Below are 25488 nucleotides of genomic sequence, written 5' to 3'. Positions count from 1 at the left end.
ACAGCCATCACCCCCCACACACAATTTAACTATCAAGGCCCACCTGCAGGACTAGTCCTTGCTGACAACTCCCCCGAATTCCACCCCTCTGACAACACCTGGAAAGTTTTACACAAATCCCACCCTGTCACTGCATGCTTCTACCTGCCACAGGCCAGGGAAACGTTTCTACAAGGTTCATGCTCTGTGCCTTCCCAGATCTGGTGATGACACTTCTCCTTAGTGTGAAGAAAAGGATCAGAGTGCAGACCCTGTGAGCTGCAGCAATTAGGACAAGGACTGGGGTTTGTGACAGAGAGAAGAGAACCTATAGAGGGTATCGTCACTAGGGTCCAAGGAGCCCCAGTGATTCCTGGATAGAATCAAAGAAGACGCTTAAGGACAGAACACATAGGTTTGGGTGTGATTCTGCTTGGGAATGCCTGTAGGATGACATATGTGACAGTGGTAAAGCATTCAACAGTGTTGTTCATTCTTTTATTCATTGTATGTCATGGAGTGCTTTCTACATACATCCGGACACTAGCCTCACCCTCTGGAGCTTATCAACAGTGTCAGAAGATTTTTTAACTTTTATTTATAATGTATAGATACAGTGCTTATGATATGCTAGATGTTCCAAGCATTTTACAGACATTAACTCCTTTAATACTCTCCATGACTTTACAAAGTGGGTACGCTTATCATTATTGCCAACTGACAGACGAAGAAACTGAGGCATCAATGACATAGTAATTTGCCCAATACACATATCTAGTAAGTGACTGTGCCGGATTTTGAGCATGAGATGTTTGCTCCATTTTCTATGCTCCTAATAATGATATTTGCTCTCTAAAGACTTCACACATTGAAAAAATTTGATCAACTTATCCATTTTCTTGGTATATTCAATAGCCTATTTTATCTGTTTGAAAACTATAATACCTGCATAGAAACTATTGCACATACACACCCAAAAACATTTACTATGTACCAGGGGACTTTTGGAGAATAAGCAAAAAAAAAAAAAAAAAAAAGATTTGCAACAGATGTTAGCTCAGGTGCCAATCTTAAAAACAAAAAACTTGGACATGATCCCATCACCTTGGCTGTATTAAGTTGTTCAGAAGCCAGTAACTAACCACATCATGGTTACATGAGGATATGCACACCAGGAGACAGGGAGCATTGGGAGCCATTGTGAAGAACACATAGGCCAACATGAAGCACTTGGGTCCATAAAACAGGAGACCCTGGAAGGTTTAATGCCAGTGGATGAAATTAGATGAATATCTGAATTTCATTTAATTCCAACCCTTTAAAGATGCAGGCCTGAATACGAGGCCTGGAGGGGCAGTGAATTTCCCAAGATCACACAGCTGAAACCCAGGCCAGCTTTGAGAGATAGTCCATGGTATATCCCACGCTTTCCTGTAATTATTTCATCTGTAAGTTTGTGCATCAGACACATGTGACACTAGCCCACAGGTGTTGCAGATGTCATCTCATATACACCTGACCATGTGCCTAGGTAGTATTTTCGAGCATCATCACCATTGTGCAAGTTGGGAGAGTGGGGAAGCCCTGAGAGGCACAACGGCTTTTCCAGGACACAGAACTGGTAGAAAAAAAGAGGTCTGAATTCAGTTCTGCCTCCTCAAAGCTGGAGCCCTGGCTTCATCCCCAAGGAGCTGTGGGCAGGGTTCTGATGGATATTTGTGTACAGTTATGGAGATGACATGGGCAAGGAGGATGAGCAGTCAAGAGCCCAGAAGGCTCAATGCCTCAGCACAATGCTTTGGGAGCACAACACAATGTCTGCCTGTCTAGCACTCAGCAGAGTGCTGTCCATTTGAGCATTCAGCACAGTGGCTGGTGAGCACTCAGCATAACGCCAGCATGTTGAGCACTCAGCACTGTGCCTTCCTGTGACAAATAGAAATGGCAAGCAATAGGATATATTGGAGAATATGAGGAAGCCATTTGGTGTAGACCTAATTCGGCCTGACTTTGTTTTTTCCAAAAGGGCCTGACCATGGCCATTGAGCACGCATTGTATATCTGCTTTAAAACATTTACTATGGCAAGAACAAATGGCCTTAATTAAGATAAAGGTGCAACTTCCACCCACATTGGCATTTCCTTAGGGATAAACATCTTTCCTTAGGCTAGGAACTGATTGCTGTGCTCACCTTTGACTACCCAGCTCACCTCTGACCACCCAGCTCGAGACAGCAAACCTGCCACACTGCTGTGTTCACCGAGACAGCAGACCTACCTGCTGTTTCCATCAATCGCCGTGCCAACAGAGCAGTCTCACAACTATTGTAAAAGGACATTTTAATCCTATGTGAAACATCCTGTTTGGGGGTATATAACCACTCTGTGCACCCCACTTCTTTGGTGCCCTTTCTTCCTTTGGGAATAAGGGCCCCAGGACATGGTCCTTACATTTTAGCTCAGAATAAACTCACCCAAATTTTCATTTATAGATTGGTTATGGATTATTTTCTTTGACACCTGTGAGAACTCAGCACTGTGCATGGTGCTCACTCAGCCTAGTGCCTTCCTGGTGAGCACTGAGCACAATGCCTGCATGGTGAGCTCTCAGCACAGTGCCTGGTGAACATTCACAAAGTTCATGCCAGGTAAGTGATAAACACAGTGTCTGCCTGGTGAGCATTCAGCACAGTGACAGCCAGGTGAGTACTCAGCATAGTGCCTACATTGTGAGCATTCAGCAAAGAGGCTGGTGAGCAGTCAGCACTGTTCCTATCTCGTGAGGACTCAGGATATTGCCTGTCAGGTGAGCACTCTGCACAGTACCTGGTCAACACTCAGCAGGCTACCTGCCTGTGGAGCACTCAGCAAAGTGCTTGGGGAGCACTCAACACAGTGCTTCATGAGCACGAAGCACTTCCCATATTTGCATTCCTAGCCCTGGCACCTCCATTCCAAGGTCTCTTTCTCTGAGGCCACCAACAGAGTTCTTCCTCAGGCACCTCTGCTAGACATTTTCTATGAAGGGAAGAGGGAAAGACTTGAAGACACTTTTTCCCTCTCTGACTCAGTACCCCACACTTCTCCACTCCTATCTCATCTCTCCTAGCCCCCAGGATCCAGAGAAAAAAAATGAAGCCTTTTGTCTGGGGCTCTCCAAACAGTGAGATGACCCACATATCTGTGCTGATCCACATGACCCTCAACCAGTGAGCCATTCCATGGGAGAAAATTAAATAGGAGGAGACTAAAATTCCAGTTTTAGTTTCTTGCTTATGCCATCACAGTAAGTGATTAAAGGCTTAACTCCTTCAATGTGGGTTTGTTGTTTTAATCAGTCACTCTGACACATGGCAGTTCAGTTGTCTCTCTCTCAGCCCAGCTGATCTCCTGACACTATCTTTATATAATTGTGTTACAAGATTCAGGAGGATAAAAGACAAGTTTAAATATGCTGTTGGAGGGGCTGGCCCCATGGCCGAGTGGTTAAGCTCACGTGCTCCGCTGCAGGCAGCCCAGTGTTTCATTGGTTCTAATCCTGGGCCTGGACATGACACTGGTCATCAAACCACGCTGAGGCAGCATCCCACATGCCACAACTAGAAGGACTCACAACGAAGAATATACAACTATGTACCCGGGGGCTTTGGGGAGAAAAGGGAAAAAAATAAAATCTTTAAAAAAATTCTGTTGGAGAAGTGGAACATATCTTTAAAAAAGACAAAGTAAATTTGGAGAAAGGAAAATAAAAATTCTAAAACGGACAAGTAAAATAACATTAAGGACTCAATTGATGTGTTTGAAAGTACACATCTTAGAGACAGCTTTGGAAAACTTAATAAGCAGGATAAATATTTGGAAAGAAATCCAGAATAAAGTCCAGAGAGGCAAAATTTTGAAGAAGAGAGAGAGACCCCATGAGAATGAAATAGAAATAATTCTAAAATGCATTCAGCTATTACCACAGGTTAAAGGGACACATGGGCAGCAGCAATATTGAACTGAAAGTGACCAAGCATTTTTAAACTGATGAATGACTACTCCATAGAGACAATAAGCTCAGTGGATCAGAAGCACAACAAAAAACAAATTCCACATCTACAGTGATTATAATAAAATCACAAAAAAAGAGAGGAATGAAAAGACAAAGAGAAAACCTGAAAGCAGTCAGGAGGGGGCAAAAACAGGAAGGAGGGGAGGAAATAAGGAAAGAGAGAAAGAACAAATTCAACTGATATCTCATTTTTCAACAGCAAAAATGGAAGCTGGATCACAGTGGGAAAAAAATAGCTTTAATGTGCTGAAACAATACAATGACAAACCCAAGAACACTAAAGAAAACAAAAATATCTTTTGGAAGATAATAGAAAATAAAAACATTTGTAGAAAAACAAAAACTGAAATTTTTCATTAATGCATTGTGGGGGAGAAGAATTTCCTACCCCAAAATGTGTATTTTTGGCTTGATTATATTCTTTTAAAGATTTTTTAATTTTTTTCCTTTTTCTCCCCAAAGCCCCCCAGTACATAGTTGTATATTCTTCGTTGTGGGTCCTTCTAGTTGTGGAATGTGGATGCTGCCTCAGTGTGGTTTGATGACCGGTGCCATGTCCGCACCCAGGATTTGAACCAATGAAACACTGGGCCGCCTGCAGCAGAGCACGCAAACTTAACCACTCGGCCACGGGGCCAGCCCCTTGGCTTGATTATTATTATTATTTTTTAAAGATTTTATTTTTTCCTTTTTCTCCCCAAAGCCCCCCTGGTACATAGTTGTATATTCTTCATTGTGGGTCCTTCTAGTTGTGGTATGTGGGACGCTGCCTCAGCGTGGTTTGATGAGCAGTGCCATGTCTGCACCCAGGATTCGAGCCAACAAAACACTGGGTCTCCTGAAGCAGAGCGCGCAAACTTAACCACTCGGCCACAGGGCCAGCCCCTGGCTTGATTATTTTTAAGAACAAAAGACCAAGAAGATCCTTTGAATTTCCCCCAAGCTTCCTAAAGGAATTTAAGATAGAAGTCCTCTTCCAAAAAGGAGATCTAACCATAGATAACTATAGTGTAATATGTATTAGGTGTGGTAGACAGGGAGGAGCCTAGCAAGGCCCATTTGATCAAAACGCTCCTCATGTCCCACACTCTCTGCCAAACATGGCAAACATTTGTTGACCAAACATTTGTTTTTCCTTCTCTTAGTGAATTGCCTCACTCCCCTTTGAAGTCTCAAACCACTACCCTCAAAACCGTCTTTTGTCTTTAGCTGAAGTATTTAAGGTATTTAGGATGGTGGCTCCAGCCATTTTGGGGAATTACTGAGTTTTCCTGGGCTTCTCCCATGAACACATGTTCTTAACTTTCTTTGATTTTCTCCTGTTATTCTTTCTCATGTCAATTTAATTCTTAGACCAGCCAGAAGAACCAAGAGGGAAGTGGAAAATTTCTTGCTCCCCTAAAATATCAAACTAAAGGATAATAGTGAAGGATATTTTTTGAGAGAAAGGGAGAAAATCTCAGGATGGAGAAGTAGGAACAACTTAAGAAGAGCAAAATTAATAAATATGTGGGTAGTGCCAAAAAAACAATGTATAAAACAAAGATAATATGTGATAGACTTCAAATATATATTTTCATATATTACATTTATAGTTTTATAGTTATATGATAATTTAAGTACACAACAATAATAATCCAGAAGTCAGAAAGAGGAAAATGGGATTCTTGCACTCTCTGGGAAGAAGGTATACATACTAATTAATGTTAGACCTTGATGATAAAATAGGGTAGCCACTAAGATAATAGGAAAAATATTTACTCCTCTGAGAAGAGAGAGCACACAGGAATGACAAGGGAGTATTACTAGAGATGTGGTGGAGGAGCAGGAGTAGGAAGAGGAAGAGATAGGGGGAGGGAATCCAGGAGAGAAGGGGTGTCTGGAAATCCAGAGGAAAGTGTTTCAAGAAGGAGGGAGTGTTCAATTGTATAATCTGTGTCAAATGCAGCTGAAAGGTTGAGTGAGATGAGAGCAAAAGCTTAACCTTGAAGTTAGCAAAATGGAAATCATTGATGACCTGTAAAAAGCCATTTCAGTGAAGTGGTGTGGAGAAACCTGGGATAGAATTGGTTCAGGAGAGAACCTGAGGAGAGGCAGCTTGAATGGAACAGAGAAACAGAATGGGAAATGGAGAGGAATCTGGGGTCAAAGGAGGTCTGCCTGTTTAACACACATTAGGGCATCTTTGTACATGGATGTTGGCAAGGAATCATCCCAGATACAGGACTACAGCACTCTGAGATGCAGCCTGAGGACTTACCAGCCCAATTTTACTCAAAGTTACCACTTTAGGTCAAGATGGTGGCATAGGCAGACTCTGAACTCACCTCCTCCAGTGGACATAACAAATCTACAACTACCCTTGGAAAAATTACCCCTAAGAGAGAACTGAAAACTGGATAAAAAGAACCCCCACAAAAAGGGACATGGCTGACTGAGGTGGAAGAGGCAGGAATTCCTTTCTGGAGAGAAAAAGACCACCTTCTAGCAGAGATGCTTCACGGCCAGCTGGGAAAAACCTTAAGCCTAGCCTCCCCAGGCACCTGCAGCAAGAGCAACACTAACAGAAGGGCACATATAGCCCACACAGGGGACACTCCTGGAACATTTGGAACTGGTGATGAGAGGGAAGAAAATTGCTGGACCTCATAAGGCATCTCTTATATAAGCCCACCTCTCCAAGATCAGGTGATGTAGCTGACATACCTGATACATAGATATAAGCACAGAGAAAGAGGCAAAATGATGAGATAAAGGAATATATTCCAAGTAAGGAAACAGGATAAAAGCCCAGAAAAAGAACTAAATGAAACAGAAATAGACTATCTACCTGACAAAGAGTTCAAACAAAGAGTCATAAGGATGCTCATTGATCTTGGGAGAAGAACTCAGTGAAAACATCAACAAAGAATTGGAAAAGATAAAAAAGAATCAATCAGAAATGAAGAATACAATACCAGAAATGAAACTTTCACTAGAGGGACTCAATAGCAGAGTAGATACAGAAGAATGGATCAGCAAGCTGGATGAAAGACTAGAGGAAATCACACAAGCTGAACAGGTAAAAGAAAAAAAAAATTAAAAAGAGTGAGGGCAGTCTAAGGGACCTCTGGGACAACATCTAGCATACTAATATCTGTGTTATAGGTGTCCCAGGAGGAGAAGAGAGAGACAAAGGGGCAGAGAATCTATTTGAAGAAATCATAGCTGACAACTTTCCTAACCTAAGGAAGGAAACAGACATCCAAGTACAGGAAGCACAGACAGCACCAAATAAGAGAACCCCAAGGAGGCCCACACCAAGACACATTATAATTGAAAGGTCAAGAATTAAAGATGAGAGAGAATCCCAAAAACCACAAGAGAAGGGCAACAAGTTACATTCAGAGGAAATCCCATAATGCTATCTGCTGACTTCTCAGCAGAAACTTTACAGGCTAGAAAGGAGTGGCACAATGTATTTAAAGTGCTGAAAGGGAAAAAACCTACAGCCAAGAATACTCTACCCAGCAAGCTTATCACTCAGAATGATAGGAGAGATAAAGAGTTTCTCAGACAAGCAAAAACTAAAGGAGTTTATCACCAAGAAATTAGCTTTACAAGAAATGCTAAAGGGACTTGCTTAAGTGGAAAAGATAAGACCACAAATAGGAATAAGGAAATTATTTTTTAAAAAAGCAACAAAATCACTGGTAAAGGCAAATATACAATAAATGTAGCAGCTAATATGAAGGTCAAAAGACAAATGTATTAAATTATCTATTTCCATGATAAGAGGATAACGGATACACATGCAGCAAAAGAGAGGTTAGATATGATATCAAAAACAGAAAATGTGGGATGAAGGGAATAAAAGAGTAGAGCTTTTAGGGCCATCCCAGTGGCACAGTGGTTAAGTTCACATGTTCTGCTTCAGTGGCCCGGGGTTTGCCAGTTCAGATCCCAGGTGGACCCATGCACCGCTTGTCAAGTCATGCTGTGGCAGGAATCCCACATATAAAGTAGAGGAAAATGGGCATGGATGTTATCTCAGGGCCAGTCTTCCTCAGAAAAAGAGCGGAGGATTGGCAGCAGATGTTAGCTCAGGGCTAATCTTCCTCACACACACACACACAAAAGAGTAGAGGTTTCAGCAAGAGGTCAAACTAAGGAGACCAGCAACTCAATATTGATTATGATACATGTAGGCTATAATATATGAACCTCATGGTAATCACCAACCAGAAACCTATAATACACAAATAATTAATAGAAAAGAAGCCAAACATAATACTAAATAAAGCCATCAAACTATAAGGGAAGAGAGCAAGAGAAGAAAGGAACTGAGAAGAATTACTAAAACACGCAGAAAAAAAGCAACGAAATGGCAATAAGTACATTCTTATCAATAGCTACTTTAAATGTCAATGGACTAAATGCTCCAATTGAAAGGCATAGGGTGGCTGATTGGTTAAAAAAAAGTCAGTGGATGCAGAGGAAATTATTAATAAATGCTATTTTGTATCAAGAAAGAAAAAGTACCAGCTCTAAGAGAGAACACTAACACCTTCCCCATTAGCTCTTTCAAGAACGCGCTTAAGATAAAAGTAGTGCCTATGCCCACAAGTTCATTTAGCTCATTATCAGAGCACTGCACACTATTTGTTGACCTTCACTGGAAGAATGGCTGCAGTGGACTTGCCGGGATGAGTTCTCTTACGTATGAAGGGGAATCAGAATAAATAGTCTTAGTTGCAAAATTATATATTCTCCTGGTAAGAAGATAGATTCTTCATCATAGTAAATGTGGTGGCCAAAAGAACATACCAGCTACAGGGAGCAGAACTGACCAATGGCCCCAGCTGCTGCTCTGAAATCCATCACTTCTTTGTGCTGAGGCCACGCCTCCCATAAGCTCTTCCTAGCCCATTACTGAGCTCAGCAGGGATAGCTTGGCTGCCCTCTTCCTGAAAGATGTGAGCTGCAGGATTCCTCTATTGGTTGACTTTGGTTCAAGGTTGTCCCCCCTTGCCAAACTTTCCTTTCCTCAAGTTAGAGCTCCATCACAGTCTGACAACCCTGCCAGCTTCTCTAACTTCCACCACAATTTCTCTCTCAAATATTTCCCCACCAAAATCCTTGTCATCTCTTGGAGGATCCAGATTAACATTGTAAGCAAAACAAGAAAATACTCAGTTTTGAAAAAATTTTTGCATGTATAATAACATCTATTCCTTATAAATATCCAATACATTACACAAAAGGGAAATTATAATCCCCACAGTTTGGATGAGGAAACGAGTTAAGTGATTTAGCCAAGGTCAATTACCTTATTTTTTTTCCAGTAGCTTCTCCATTTCCTAGGCTTCCATGATCAGTGTTCAGAAAAGAACTTTGAGTCTGCTTTCCCTTTTGATTATTTCCCTACTATGAATAACAATAACACCTATAATTTACTAAGCAGGCACTGTGTAAGCATTTTGCATATATTCAATTTTTCATTTAATCCTCACAACAACTCAGGGAGGTAGATACTTCCCCCTTTATATATATGTGAGGAAATAGCTCCAAGAAATTAAGTGACCTGCTCAAGGTCACTCACCTACTAATCAGAAGGCCTAGGACCAGCCCCTGACTTTAAATCTAGTGCCTTTAACACTAATCATAACACATCATATCTGTCAGCATTTTACTAAGCACACCTACATTCATTAGGAAGTGGGATGGGCACCCACCAGCAACTCCCCCTGCAGAGGTCTGGAGATGACAAGAGCCAAGGAAAGGAGCAGGTGGTGATAGGAGGTGACAAGGTACAGGCAAAGGTGAAGATGACTAACTTTCTCCTAACTGCTCCATCTCAGGTTGCAGAAGAGTTGCTCATGGCCACCTGTACTCCAAGGGGCCTTATTTCAAAGAAAGTATGGGGAGAAGTAAGTTTTTATTTAGGAGGTTGAAGCAATTATTTTCACAAATAATTCTCATAAAAATGTTAGGAGTTGGGACCCAGCTCCCTCCCACCTTCCAGCCATGGAGTGGGGAAGAAAGTATTAGACACTCAAGGTTCTCCATGATCCAATCTTTAGCCTCCTCTCCAGCTTCATCTGCCCTCACACTCTGTTTTACTTGATGCTTAAATACAACAGCATACTTACCGTGCTGTCACATATCTCTGCGCATTCAGTCATATAGTTCACTGTCTTGTTCACCCTTCCTTCCATTCCTTTGGCGAACTCTTACTCATTTCTCCACATCTCAGCTCAGCCACCATATACTTCAGGAAGTCTTGCTCAACAACCAAATTGAGAACTCCCAGAGGACGCCTCCTCTGTGTTCCCCTATCCTAACCTCAGTGCTTACCTCGCCTCAACATTTCCCTTATTACGTGAGATTATCTCACAGTAGACATACAAACAAAATTATCTCCTTAAAACCTCACTCATACCACGTCACTCTGGCCCATAAAGTGCTTCAAGAGGCATCCTATGAAAGGTAAGAGAAGATACAGGCCCCACGCTCTGGCCTTTAAGGCCCTAAATGTCCTGGTCCCTGACCTTCTCTCCAAACTCCTCCTTTGTCCTCGCTTACTGTTATGCCACTGTCTGTTTTCAGATCCATCACCCTGCCAAACCCTCTCATGTCTTAAGACTCATTTCCTCAGCTCTTAGCACAGTTGTTCCTTTTTATTCTCCAGGGCTTTGCTTGAAAGTTGCCTACTTACAGGCACCTTCCATCTCCACCTCTAGAACTGTCATCCTTTCCCACTGCTCCCTATTTCTTTTCTTCACTGCAACCACAGAATTTTATAAGTAAGATATTTATTTACTTATTCATTTATTGTTTTCTTGTTATTTAAATCTCTAATTTAGTGGAAAACACACCCTCAACTCTTCATGCTACTGGAAAACACAATCCAGGCTTTTTAATCTGTATCCTTCCAGGGTGTTTGGTGCACTGTTACATCCTCAAATTTGCCAAATAAATGAATGAGCAAGAAAAGTTCAGGAATGACATAAAAAGAGAGGGAATTGAAAAACAGCAGAGATTTAAAGAAATTAAATATTAGCATTAGTTTCCATAATGACTTGCATTGAGGGAACTCTGAGTGCTTTAAAAATATTAATTTACACTCTCTTCACACGAAGAACTCATTATCTCTAACTTACAAGCAAAGAAAGTCAGACAAATGAAGTGACTTTTCAAAAGTAATATAATGTGTTAAATAGGGAGCTTGGTCTAAACTCTGAATAGCTTTATTTTATACCCTGTCTCGTTCTCAAAGGATTTCAGATTGCTTTGAAAGACACACACAGTTACACAATTTAACGTGTTCACAAAAACAAAACAAGCCAGTTGCTCAGGAGAAGCACGAATATTCCTGGTACAAGGTCTGAAAGAAACTTCTTTCTTGGGTCCACACAAAGGGCAGCAAACCACATCCTCAATCACATCCTCCAGGCAATGAAGCAGTGGGGCTCACAGGGTTGTTTGCGGCACTCCTCAGTGTGGGCTGCGGGCTGATGGTGCGAGGCCAAGGCTCAGATCCACAGAGCAGTTCTCCAAGGAACCAGATCAAGACAGCCCAGGTGTACAATTCTCTGATGGCCTGTCTTAATCCAAAAAGAACATCTGGAGATTCTGGAGGAATAATTTAACAGCACACTCTTCATATGCTGGGCTCTGTGAATTTTACTTTTCACCCAAAAACTTCTAATGTGGTAAGTAACAGTGAAATTGAAAGGGACAAGCATCTGGAACATGGTCAATGTTGTGTGACAATGAAGAGTTCCATCTGATTTACCAGTCAGATGACCTGGGGAAGGGTATATTAGCTAAGGTGTAGGTTAAGCTGTTCTAACAAAGAGACCCCAAAGTACAGTGGCCCAGATAAAACCACACTAACATTTTGGGAAAAAACACTGGGAACTTCTGGTCCTGTCGCCTGTGTTAACTTGGCCAAGAGGCCCATAGTGGGTAAGGAGATCCTGCAGACCCACTGAGTGGGGCCTCAGAGAAGGGGCTTAGGGGGTCACTTACTGGGCTTCTGCGTTTCCTGTCTATAGTGCAAGAATTACAGCTGTCCGCTGTGATGTTTCCTCCTTTTAATACTATGGCTGGGATTGTTCTTCTATGAGGCATGACCAAAGTGTAGACCCCTCAGCTGGGAGTTCTCCACTGTGAGGATTCCAGCAGCCCAACCAGATGGAGGGGATGGAGGCAAAGGTGGCTTTGAAAATGCAAGTTCCACCTATCCGGGTCCCAGTATTTCCATTTTAGTCACTGAACTTTTATCAGCCAGGGAGATTTTGCTGGGTTTCAAGCTGCCTCAGGAGCCCTCAGGAGCTGGCCTCAGGCGCCACTAATTAAACGCGTTTTAGCCAGGCAGCATGGCTGCAGGGTCAGAGCGTGGAGGACACCAGGAGGAAGGGGAGGGGCGTGAAGGAGGCAGGGGAGGGCCGTGAAGGAGCACAGAGCATGGTGGGTGTGGCAAGGGGTGTGAGGGGAGGGGCGTGGAGGAACGCACGTCATGATGTGTTTGGCGATGGGCATGATGGAGGAAAGGGTTGCCACACCAGTGCTCTCCTAAGTGCTATAAGCAGCAGTGACTGCGACTCCTTTCAGCCCTCAGGCCATGGAGCAGCAGGCCTGCCGCTGCAATTTGCTCTTGCCCTAAATCTTTGGGGCAGGGCCTTCAGCTTGCGGGAGGTGTGAAGAGGGTGTTCCTGCCACCGAAGGCATCCAAGTCTTATGGCAGGCACTGATGTCACGCTCAGACTTCTCAGACTTGGTCTCAGGCTCGGCTGCTGTCTCTATGGCGCGGCTGTGGACTCTTCAGGTGGAGCGGAGTCACTTTGGAGGGATCAGAGCTGGGGTAGGGTGAGCACAGCTCAGCAGGCAGGGGATGAGGGGCAGGGTGGGGGATGGTGTGGAGGTTTCTGTGGCCATTTGGTGGGTCATGGAGTGACCATATACAATTGAGAGGCTTCTGTTACCTGTTATCAGATGCATAGGACTAAACTACAATGATAAGGGAGGCTTGGAGGTCCCAGAGAAAAATTGACAATGGAAACCTCACTGTAGGTGCGGCAGGCTAGGGCCATCCTTCTGTATAGAATTATCAGGGACCCTTGGGTTGTGTTTCTGGACCATCTGTCCTTCTACCTTGTAGTGAACACAGGGAATGTGTACAGATAAGAGACAGAGGCTGCACCTGCCTATCCGTGTTCTCTAAGTCTGTTCCATTCTGCAGAATGGTCAGCATGGCTTCATTCAAATAACATACTTATTACTTATGTGTATTGAGTGTTTGATATAAAGGAAGTGCTTTGCAAATTAGCTCATTGGATCTGTCAACATTTGTAAGAGGTTGTTAAACCATTTCACAAAGGAGAAAGGTAAGGTTCCTATATGGGAATTGTTTACATATAATCACAGTTATATGTCACAGGCAATTGATATTGCCTGCTATGTGATGAGTCTGTGATTTACTTTAAATTGGTGAGGAGAGTCTAGTTATGTATTCTTAAGTTGACAACCAATAAACTATATTAAATGTGCCAGTCTGTAAATGAGATTTACCACATTTTTGGGAAATGTCCAGTTTATTTCACGTTACACATCATGTCATATTCCTTTATAATGAAGCTAGTATGTATTAAGGCTGTGTACAGACTGTATATACGTTTGTGGTTATGCATGAATAACACATGGCAGATCAGCATAGGGAAGCATTTGGCTAGAAGCCAAAAGAGGACTTGAGCTTTCTGTACCTACAGCCTCCTTTCCCCAACTCTATCATGTCAACTTTCTACCCCTGGACTCTGGTAGAGATGTTGCTGTCACAACAAGAATGTCCACAATGTTTTAGGAATCAGCGACCTTCATGGATGTGGTGGTGGGCTTCACCCAGGAAGAATAGGCCTTGGTGGGCACATCCCGGTGAAAGCTATACAGAGATGTGATGCTGGAGAACATCAGTCATCTTCTCTCTGTTGTTGAGTCTGTCAATAAGGATTTATTTACTCAACAAGTATCCAGAGAAGTTTCCACATAGCATGCTCCTCTCTCAGCTCTCATTTTTATTCTTTCATAACACAACTACGAGAAGGGAATTCTGTTTATTTATTGATTTAGTGACATGTAATTTGTCCCTTCACTAGAATATAGTCTTCTTGACCACAATTTCATGTCTTTGTTGCTGGCTCTGTTGCAAGCACCCAGAACAGTGCTGAAAACTCAAAGAATTTTTTTTAATAACTAAACAATAAGATTAAACCATTCCTAAGTAATTATTCTGTTCTAAGCAGTAATCTCAGAGTTTGAGACCACAGTAGAAAAAATACCAGGCAACATAAACTTAGGTTATTCTGGATTAACTAGAAACATTTAATTCCTCCCTTGTTGAAAACACTGGGAATCTTTACTCTGTGAGCTTGCTCCTGCACATCCACGAGTTCCTCAATGCTTTGGGCTTGGTGTCACGGTGTTCCTCCTGCTCTGCTCAAGGACTTACAAGGTTTTCTTCAATGCTCACTTAGTTGTTCCTTGAGATCCTGTCCTTGACTTGAGGAACATGTATGGTTCTTAATACACAGTTCTAAATTCAGGTGGCTTTTTCCCATGAACAGGGTGGCAGCTCTGCAAATAAGACACAATTTCCCATTGGAGAAAGGAGAGGAGTTGTGGAGGGAAGAAAGGGGATTCCCACAAGGCCTGAGGCTGGGTAAGCTCCAGGCATATGTGTTCACTATGAGGAGAAGCCTAGTCAGTGAGGGATCAGGACCTCGGTAATGCCAACTGCAGATTTCCTTAAGTCAATGGTCTTTTCAGGAAAGTATGAGAATCCAGTGTGGAAAAATTCTCAATGTTGTCATTATTCCTTGCATTTATCAATGTCTTTTATTTATAGTTTATGTCCTCTTTGGATCGAAAGTTTCATATTGTGAACTTTGCCCTCATCCCTACCCCTTGATGATTTCTTCTCTCATAACCTTACCAAAATCCGTATTTTCTCTTCAATCTTGAAAACATTTTGTAATTGACAGTGCCCTAAAACATGTTTCTACACACTAGTGCATTGCTCCATTTCACAGTCTTGTCCTGTGTAAGGGTCAATATTTGCCTTGCATGATGTACAACACTTTGGCTCCCTAATGCCTCTTGAGAAATTTATTTCTTAATTTACTTTAGGCAGGAGAAGTAACCTGTAAAACCAAGAAATGGTACCTATACCAGATATCTGCAGGAAGGATCCATCTAACTGCACAGTGATGGTAAGTTTCTTGGGTTGAACCCTGGTCCCCTACATTAGAGGTCTGGGAATGGGATGATTATTAGTAAAGCACAATAATGGGACTATAATTTGAGTTGGGAGTATGTGCCATCCCAGCAGAAAGTTTTGCATAATTTTAATTTAGGGAAGATATTGACGTGAGCTCAGAGCTATAACCTGAGTTCTTATGAGGACAATTGTATAAACATGGCTCAAATACCTAGTCTATGAAACACAATGAAGTTACAAAATTAACCAACTGTACGGTTGAGGTTTTATAAAGAAGAAATCTCTGAGCTGGTCCAGTGGCACAACAGTTAAGTTCACACGTTCCACTTCAGTGGCCCAGGGTTCACCAGTTTGGATCCCTGATGCAGACATGGACGACTTGGCAGGCCATTCTATGGCAGACGTCTCACATATAAAGTAGAGGAAGATGGGCACAGATATTAGCTCAAGGCCAGTCTTCCTTAGCAAAAAGAAGAGGATCGGCAGCAGATGTTAGCTCAGCACTAATCTTCCTCAAAAAAAAAAAAAAAGAAGAAGAAATCTCAATGCATGCAAGAGAGTAACACACCGTGCATATGTAACTTACATGAGGAAGGTTTTTAACCAGGAACTATGACTGACTGATTAGCCTAGAATTCATACATAGAGAAAAGAACGAATGAACGTCTGTGGGCAGTCTTTAAGTGCCTCTTATCTCCTCCAATAAGCAGAAATCTCACATTAGGGAAGAACCCTTTGAATAGAACTAGAGTGAGATGTTTTCACTCACAGGTTAGCAGTGATTTAACATATGTGAAGTCACATGGGCCCAGGAGGCCCACCTCCATAAGCTGTTGGACCAACTGAGGCAGCAAAGCCATGAGGAAACACTGAAGTTTCACCTGGAAAATACCCAATATATTCTCCAAAACATGAAATATTGCTAGGCAGACCAGATTAAAAAAGACAGAAGGGGATGGCCTGAAATCCATAATTAAGGTCAGACGAAGCCTGCTTAGGAGCCCAGGGGTGTGCCCAGGAAGTTCAAGATGAAAATCTTGCTTCTAACTTCGGAGAATATTGTGGACTTTGCTGCTCTGCTCTCAGCCAACTCAGAAGGTTCCAGGGAGAATTTTGATCTGAATAGCTTATGGAGGGAGGTTTCAAGGCCATGTAATTTAAACAAGTGCAGTCAAAGAGATGGCTGCAAGTCAAGAAAGCAGGGCTTCTGGAGTGGTGAGAGTCACTAGGACAGATGGGAGAGATGGGGGGATGGGGAGGGTGTGGGTGCACCAACAATGCACTCCTCGGGTCCCCAAGATGCCAGATGTCTGGGAAGCAGCTGCAACCATGGCCTTTACCACTACAGCCACCGCCAGTGCCATTTCCCCAACCACCAAGAACACCACTGCAGTAGGCTGGACAGGGAAGTAAGAAGTAGGTTCCAAGTTCACCACTGTGGTCTCAAATCTGGACCTGGGCATGTTGGGATTGGGTCTGATAGGAGTCGTGGGGCAAGAGGAATTACCCTGAGGCAGGGGCATGAAGATCCCTGAGCTCCTCTCCAAGTGTCATTTGTAGCATTTGCATCTGTTGAGCTGAGGTGGATCCCTGCCCCAGAGGTGACCAGGGGCAGCCCAGTCCCCATGCCACACCACACGGGGGCCCCACCCCACCCAATGCATCCCAGGAGGCTGTGGGACACCACCCCCACTGCTGGTGCCCTTGCACCGGCTGCTGCCAAGTTCATCATCCTCCCTTTGGAGCCCGGCCTGGGCTGGAAGGGGCCCAAATGTGGAGGGGCTGAGACACAGTTTGGGCACACTAGCTGCCTGGCAGCCTCCTACTCAAACCAGGCTGATGACAACTGCCAGGGTACTTTCAGGTCTCAGGACCCTTTTCCCCATCCTAGACCCCGGACAGAGACTCATCCCAGGAAGCTGGAATGGCTGGTCTCCTTCAGACAAAACAGGCTCCCCCAGAGGATACACCTCTCCCTGTGCCCTGCCACAGTGCACCCAGGGAGATGGCCAGGGGAGGGCCTGCCTTGGCCCTTAGTCATGGATTTCTCTCAAGAGTAGAGCTCTGGGCAGCAGGAGGGCATGGCTTTCATGACTCCAGAGTGAAGGGAGGTGCCTGCCCATGCAAGGGCAGGCCAGCCAATTTCCCCACTATTTACGCAGGGGGCATGGCATGTCTAGTGTGGCCACACTCCTTTGGCTAGCATTCCTGAGCCCTGTTGACTTGTCAAACATTTACTGCTCCCTGTGTTGAAAAGTTCCTTCCTGATGGGAGGCCTTGTTTTGTCAAACAATAAAGGAGGCCCCAGATGATCAGCATGCAGGAGGGATAGCCTTGCCCTGGCCCCTGGTCCCTGATGGGCAAAGAGGGGCAGAAAGCTATTTTCAAAGGATGGGAGTGGGACCTGAGCAGAATGGGAGAAGCGGATGTGAGACATAGTTGTAGAAGTTGGGAACCCCAGTTCACCTGCAGCTGCACCTGGCCACCACCAATAGGCTCCCCCACACTTTCGCTGTCACAAGGGTCTGGCCCTCAGCAAGCCTAAGGGCCTTTCTGAGTCCAGTCACCTTTGCTGTGCATGCGTAGATAGAAAGAAGGGTTTTCCCCCCATGGAGCGGGACAATGGAACAGTCAATAGGACCCATGGGATTTGTCAGTCAGCTGGGGAGGGGCGGGTGCACCCACCATCCTCTCTTCATTTCCCTGAGATCCTAGATCTGGTGAGAGTCACTTGAGGTTTCCATGAAATTAGTGGAGTTCTCACTGTGTTGTAGGGGGTCTTATTGAGGTAATGGTTGGCCTCTGTGATATCAGGTCTCAGTGACGTCAGAGGGGGGTCTCTATAATGTCACTAGAGGTTTCTTGGAGGTCATGGGAGTTCTTTCTGTGTTCAGGGAGTTCTCTATGAAGTCAGAAGACATCACCTTGAGGGCAGAGGGGGTCACTATGAGGTCAGTGGAGGTCTCTGGGTGGTCAGACAAGTCTCTGTGTGGTCCGGGGGAGTGTCTAAAGTGTCAGGGGATGTCTCTGTTAAGTCAGCTGAGATCTCTGTCAGTGAGGTCAGAAGGGGCCTCTATGAGATCAGAGGTGGTCTCTGTGAGGTCATGGTGTTACCAAAATCAAAGTGGGTTGAATCCTTGCGAGTTAGTTGGCATGAGCACACTAAAGCTATTTGGGGACATAAATCTTGCCTTTTTTATTTTTCATCCAGCCCTTGACTATTGGGGACCAATGATAATGCTGTGTAGTAGCTTCCGTCACTTCATCTGTAGTAAGTTCACAGAAGGTGTCAGTTCACACAAGGGCAGTGTGGAAATTAATGGTAACTAGAGAAGCTCTCCTGATGGAGTGGCCATTTTTGCAGCTGCAGCTGCCATGTTAAGTCCTTTTGTGGAATCTGATTCCTCACTTTGATGGGCTTTACCATGGATCCCAGCTTCTTTCTTGGGGACCTGTACCACTTCTAGCAGTTTAAGCATCTCCGGCCCATGTTTAATGTCCATGGTTCACTCTGGAGACCTCTGTGGTTGGAGGTCACTTCTGGGCAAGCATGGCTTAAAGACCCATTGGAATCAAGGAGAAGGGCAGCAGAGTTTAAGATATGACAGGATTTTAAAGAAATCTGAAGGGAATCTAGCATCATATCTTGATAGTGCAGTATTCTATTTTGGGATAGCCAGAGGCGTCCTCAGTCACTGGTAGACTAGAGAATTGATGGAGGGGTCCAAACCCTCATAGGTAGGCACGTAGCCAATTTTTTGGCTTTCTTGATTAACAAGCAGGTGGCAGCTACAGCTCTCAAGCATGGGGGCTATCCTTTCACCACAGTGTCTAGCTTACCCCATTCAAAAGTGTCCATTTCTGGTCCCTGTAGTTTATCAGAGAGGCTAATAGCCATGTATCCAATGTAAAGAATCCAAAGAAGGAAAAACACAGCCATCCCTTTAGACACCTTATATCCCTTACTGGCTAAGAAGTTGAACATACTTAAGTCAATTCTGACTCTACCAGACGACAGAATCAGATCCAACAGGATTACCATTCACCCTGAACACAATTTAGATGCCAACTGCAAGTTCAGGGTGTCAGTTGTGCTCCTGATCAACAAGCCAGAAGAGCACATGTTCCAACAAACCCCTCGTTGGGTTTGAATGCTCTGATAGAGGGGCTCACACACTCCGGAAAACCTTTCACATATTAAGAGCAGGATGGAAGAGGTGCATAGATCAAAACATGCGTGGGAGAGAGGAGGAGCTCCTAGAGCCTCTCTGGGTGTGAAACTCTCCCTGAACCTCCACGTGTTCAACAACACAAAAGCTGTCACAAGACCATACTTTTGGGGTTGAAAGGAGACTTCATCACCTAGGTATAGTCGATTCAAACATTGGCTATAGGCAATTGTACAAGAACTTCAGCAAATCCCCCCAAAACCCAACACACCGAAACCACCTGAGGGGTGGTGTGGGGGTGGGGACGAGCCTGAAACTTCCAAGCCCGGAATCGAATCACACAGTTGGTTTCCCTGGCACCCAGCCCCCACCCTTAGGGCTTCTCCAACACTCACCTCGTTAACACCAGTTCAGGTGGCGTTGAAAGGGGCTTGTTAGGAATAACGCCAGACAAACCACTTCACCTTTATGGCTCTGGACTTATTTCAGGAACTGAGCCCTACAGTAATTCTCGTAACCAAAGATGCCCCACATGGCTCTCATATGGGCAATTACAGGAATTTTAGGCCCTCTGTGCCAGAAACTAAGGGAAGACATTTACTATGATAGCCCCAGAGTGCACAGCATTGAAAGCACTAAGGTCTCGAGCAAATCTAGATTCCCCTGATCTGAAAACTTACTGATCATGGGAAAGCTTCCTTTTTATGGCTTCTGGCTTCAAGGGGTATATGTTTCACCCAGGGCCAGTCACCTACCTGCTTCCATTTTACCTTTCCTGGCGTGGCACCAGGTGCTCACTCCACCTGTCCTTGGGCCCATAGTTCAGAGTTAGCCCTGCTTGAAACATGTAGGGGAATCTCTCCCTTCTCAGGTGCCACTGTATCCTGTAAGAGGGCCATCAGCTCACTTCCCCCACTTTGTGGCGCTTGGATCTCGATTTTCTCCTGTTCCTGGCCTGTGGAGGCCCCTAACTTACATATCGTGTCCCTCCCTAGAAGGGGTTGGGGAACGGGGCATTCTGGTACACACTGTGAGGAATCCTTCAGCAGTTTTGACCCTGTTTCACAGATCCAGGGCTCCAGAAATCTTTTGGTCTCTCCCTTTCCTGAGACTTCCTTCAGTTCACACTTTCCTTCAGAAAGGTTTCCCTTTTGGGCAATCAACACCAAGAACATGGCTCCACTAGGGAGCAAAGATTCAGCCTGCTCTCCTCCTTCCTGCCAAGGTTACGGGGGCCTCCCGGAGCCAAACGGGGGTGGAGGGGCTGTTCACTCAGCCCCATCACATCTCACCTATAGTCAAGGGAAACTGCTACGGCTCGGTCTTCTTTGATCCCTTCCCAACTTGGGGATAGTTCGGACAATCCTGTCACCAATGCCCTTCCTGTTGGTGGTCTGCACACCGGTTAGCCCCCGCCATTGTTGGTGGCCTCCTGGCCCCTTGGTGGGAGCTGGGGTTACTCACCCATAGCATATGCCTCCTCTCCCTCAGGTTACCTTGAGGAGACTGGCAGGCCACAGCGAGCAGGGCAGCCTGCCTTTTCATCTTCTTGTCTTCCTTTGCATCCTCTGCTTCAAGCCGCTTATGGAGCACCCTCCATGCAGCCACTCGTAGCTGTGCAGGACAGGTAACAGGAGAGAGAGCCTACTTTTGGAGTTTCCCATGGGTGTCTGGGGCATTCTGAGATCTGAAATACGGATTCAGGATCACTGTACTGCCCCGGGCCGCCAGGTCCCAATTCGTGTATCGCCTGAGGCAGTCCTGCAGTCTCTGGAACAAAGTGTGTGTGCGTGGGGGGGGGGGGACTTTCCTCAGGGCCCTATTGGACCTCTCTTAATTTAGGCCATTTAATGGGTGGCTGGCTTACTCTTTTCATGGCTTTCAAAAGCAGACCCTGAAAATATCCCCCGTTTCCTCGATCCTCAGGATCATTGGGATTCCACCCTGGCTCAGTCTCTGGCACAGCCTGTCCACCAGGCCTGAGGATGTCCAATCCTGGGTCATCTTCCTTACCCGCTTGTTCTCTGGCCTCGAACGGAACGGATGACTTTCCTCAGGCCTGAGGAGTGTAGTCAACAGGCTTGGAATATCTGCCCAGGTTGGATCACGAGTGCAGAAGATTCCCTTCGTCGGGCTTATGAACTCCTCTGGGTCAGCGCTCAGTCCTTTCGTGTGTGCTTTCCAATCGCACAGGTCAGAGGTGGAAAAGGGGACGTGCACATCAATAAGCGTCCCCTCACCTTCAGGGACCTGTCTCAGGGGCTGTATCCCAGGTGTGTCACTTGTTCCTAATCTGGCTGTACACTCTGGAAGAGGAGGGGGGAGGGCCTCTGCCTGTGGCAGTGTCCAGTTCCCCATAGGGGGATTGCGGGGGGAGAACAGCAAGGGGTTTGGCCCTGTGCCGGCCTCTGGCTCAAGCAGGGGTGAGGTAGGGGGATGAGGTGGAGGTCCGCCAGGGCTCACCAGCTGGTTAACGGTGGGGCCGGAGAAGCTGGAATATGTGAGCGAGGCGGACTCCGAGGTGGGCTTTCCTTAGTATTTGCACCCTCCCTCCAGATTCCACCAGCCCTGTTACAGTCTGCACACTGGGTTGCCCATCCCTCTCTGATGGACCTACTCCTGCTGCCCACGAACGTGCAACCTCCTTGGCCGCCTACCGTGCCTAAGTGCCATGCAGCTGGTTAGGATCCAGAGCAGAGCTTCGGGTGGAGAGGCAGTCACTACTTGTCTGGATAGGGTTGCTGAAACCAGAGGTTCAAATCAGAGAGTGGTTTTCAGGAAACCACTCAGTTGAGTCCTCAATTGTCTGTGACGATCTCTCTGGATGTTCGGGGCTGGGCACCTTTCTTTTTTTCTATTTTTCTTTTACCTTGCTTGGTGGATCCAAGGGGTGATTCCTTGTGATTTCAGGGAAGAGTTTGTGGTTAGGGACACCAGGTGACGCCCTACCCAACTAGGATCTAGCAGATCTTGGGACAAACCGCTTTTCCAAGGTGTAAGACAGCATGAGCACCCTTAAGGAGTCCCCAGGCTGTTGGTTTGGGGACATGGGTCTTGCCTCGTTGGTTTATCATCCAGCCCCTGACTACTGGGGACCACTGAAACCCTGTGTGATGAGATGGACGTACCCCAGGGCTCACCAACTCTTCTAACCGTGGGGCTGAATCTGGTGTATGTGGGTAACGTTGGCTTTCCTCTGTTTCACATTTTTCTCTTTTCCAAGCTGGTCGGCCTCTACATAATAATCAATCTTAGATTCAATGTTTATCCCTTCTTTGAAACATGGTGCCTCAAGGCAGTGAACCTGAGGAATTTCTTCCTCTTTCTTGGTTCCTTTGCAACTTAGATTTCATTAAAGTATAGCGTTAACCTTTACAGTCCCTTTCTTGACATATTTACCTATATTCCAGTCCATATTGCAACCAGGTTTTATATATAAAATGACCATCTCATCTCTGGCCAATGGGTGAACACTTGAACATCTTGTAGTTCTAGAGTTCACAGCACAATGTGCTCTACCTGTGATGGAGCTTTCTTCCCCTCTTATTCCATCATCTTTTCTGATGGTCTCTTTCCAAGTTTCCAGGCCCTGCTTGTAATGGTTAGTGGAGACTCAGATGTCACAAATCTGTGCCCTGAGCACATTTGGCACCCTAATAGCCTAAAGTGAGACAAAGGCCGAGTCACTAATTCCTTTAAGGGGAAAGAAAACGGTTGGATGCTGGCTTTCACCCAAGAACATGTGATGAGGGAGGGTAAGGAACAGAAAAAGGAGACCCAGGAGTCCAGAAAAACCAGACTGTGAAAAAACAATATGGATGTCTAGCGTCCTTGACAAAAACAAACCAATGACCAAAAGGGACAGACTCAGGAACTCCAGAGGGGACTAGACCCCATCGCAGGGGACCTCTCCTCAGGTCACAGGCGCAAGACAAATACAGACTCAGCGACTTAAGGGACAGTTTAACTCCATCGAAGGGAAGCCCTTCTCCTATCACAGACCCAATTCAAAGACAGACCCAGTGTCTGTAGGGGGAACTCAAATCCCCACCTCGTCAGTGAAGAGGAAATTATTTCTGCAAAGGACTCAAACCCCTGAGTAGTCAACAGGGATTGCCCCCATTCACCAGAGTATCCGGGCCATGCCATCCAGACAAGACTCAATCTCTAAAGGGGACTCGAACCCCTGACTGGTCAACAGGGACTGCTCCCATTTTGCCAGAGTCAAGCATCAGCCCTTCCGGAGTGGACAAGTCCTGTGGTCCTTCTGACCAGAGGGGACTCTCGCTCCCCTAAGCTTGTCAACCCCCAAATGGGGATTCAAATCCCAAATCCAGGCCCCAACAGGCATGCTGTTGTGAGACAGCTTAAAGAAAGACCTCTTATAGCCATGCAGTGGGTTTGGCGCCCCCTCCTCCATTGAGAGAGCCACCAAGCAAAGTGCTCAGTGAGGCTGTTGGGTCTCCTGAGGGTGGAGCGACATGAAAGTTGTGGCACAGGCACCATGAAGGGGCCAGTGCCCCATTGGGAGCTCACTTGTCACCGAAACTGAAGTGGGTTCCCTCCTGGTGAGTTAAGTCAGACTCTACACCAGAAGTAGTTGTCTCACAAACTAAAGTGTATTTGCGGTAAATAGGAGACCATGAGGAATCATTTCCATAGTCGTGGCGTCCCCATACAAAGGGAAGCAGGGACATTTATTTGGGCTGGGGAATGAATATTGAAAAGAGAGGTGCATATCCTCTTGTACAGGCTCTGTTGGGAAATATGATTTCACACACACTGTAGCTGATGGTAATAAGACCTAAGCTCCTCCAGGAGAGATCTCAGCACTAAAAGTAATGCAAAGGTCACAGGCGCAGCTTTCATAGTGAGACCTGTTCCAGTTCATGATGGTTGGTGGTGGCATCTCCTAAACATAACAAAAGGAAGAATAACAATGTGGAAAAGGTGAAATACCAAAAATTACCGTTTAATTTCTTCCAGTAACTAACCTGTGGCAGTCATTTGCATTCATGATATGAGTGTAAGATATTTGTGTAGACTGATCAGCATTGAAATAAAAGTCACTTATGAAGACGGTGTTAAAGTACCACAAGCAGAAGATTTTCTAAACCATATAACAGCATTGCCTGAAAGTTACAGACAATCTGTTGCAGTGCTAGTGAAAGGATTTCAATGTCTCCTTGGGAGAAGTTCCTTCACAGCTACGTGTAGCTCAGTTCAACAAAAATGTGCTTTCCTAGGGGCCAGCCCGGTGGCACAGCAGTTAAGTGCACACCTTCTGCTTTGGCAGCCCAGAGTTCACCGGCTCAGATCCCCGGTGCAGACATGGCACTGCTGGCAAGCCATGCTGTACAAGTCACCCCACATATAAAATAGAGGAAGATGGGCACGGATGTGAGCTCGGGGCCAGTCTTCCTCAGCAAATAGAGGAGGATTGGCAGAAGATGTTAGCTCAGGGCTAATCTTCTTCTGCCAAAAAATATAAAGAAATGTGCTTTCCTGACATTTGAGAGAGATCTTGAGTGAAGTCTGTGGACTGCAGTGTGTGAGGCACTTACCTAGATGATCTGAAACAAGCAGAAGTCAGGGCTTTTCAGTATAGAGTACTTTTCTGGAATATGTGTTATAGATATTCTTTCCCAGCTGTAATGAAATTTTTATTTGAGGAAGATTAGCCCTGAGCTAACTACTGCCAGTCCTCCTCTTTTTGCTTAGGAAGCCTGGCCCTGAGCTAACGTCCGTGTCCATCTTCCTCTATTTTATATGTGGGACACCTCCCACAGCATAGCATGCCAAGTGGTGCCATGTCCGCACCCGGGATCCGAACTGGTGAACCCTGGGCCGCCGAGAATCGGAACGTGTGAACTTAAAAACACTGTGCCAGCGGGCCGGCCCCTGTAGTGAAATTTTTAATAGCTCTCCTATTGCAGCTCCTGGCATGGTGAGGTCACCAGTAGTCTTTCTTCATCTCATGCACAGGAGAGCCTGTGTGTAGGCTGTTCAGCATTGAATTAATAGTCACT

Source organism: Equus caballus, chromosome X, assembly GCF_041296265.1.
Source record: "Equus caballus isolate H_3958 breed thoroughbred chromosome X, TB-T2T, whole genome shotgun sequence".
Lineage (NCBI taxonomy): Eukaryota > Metazoa > Chordata > Mammalia > Perissodactyla > Equidae > Equus > Equus caballus.
This window is presented reverse-complemented; position numbering follows the sequence as displayed.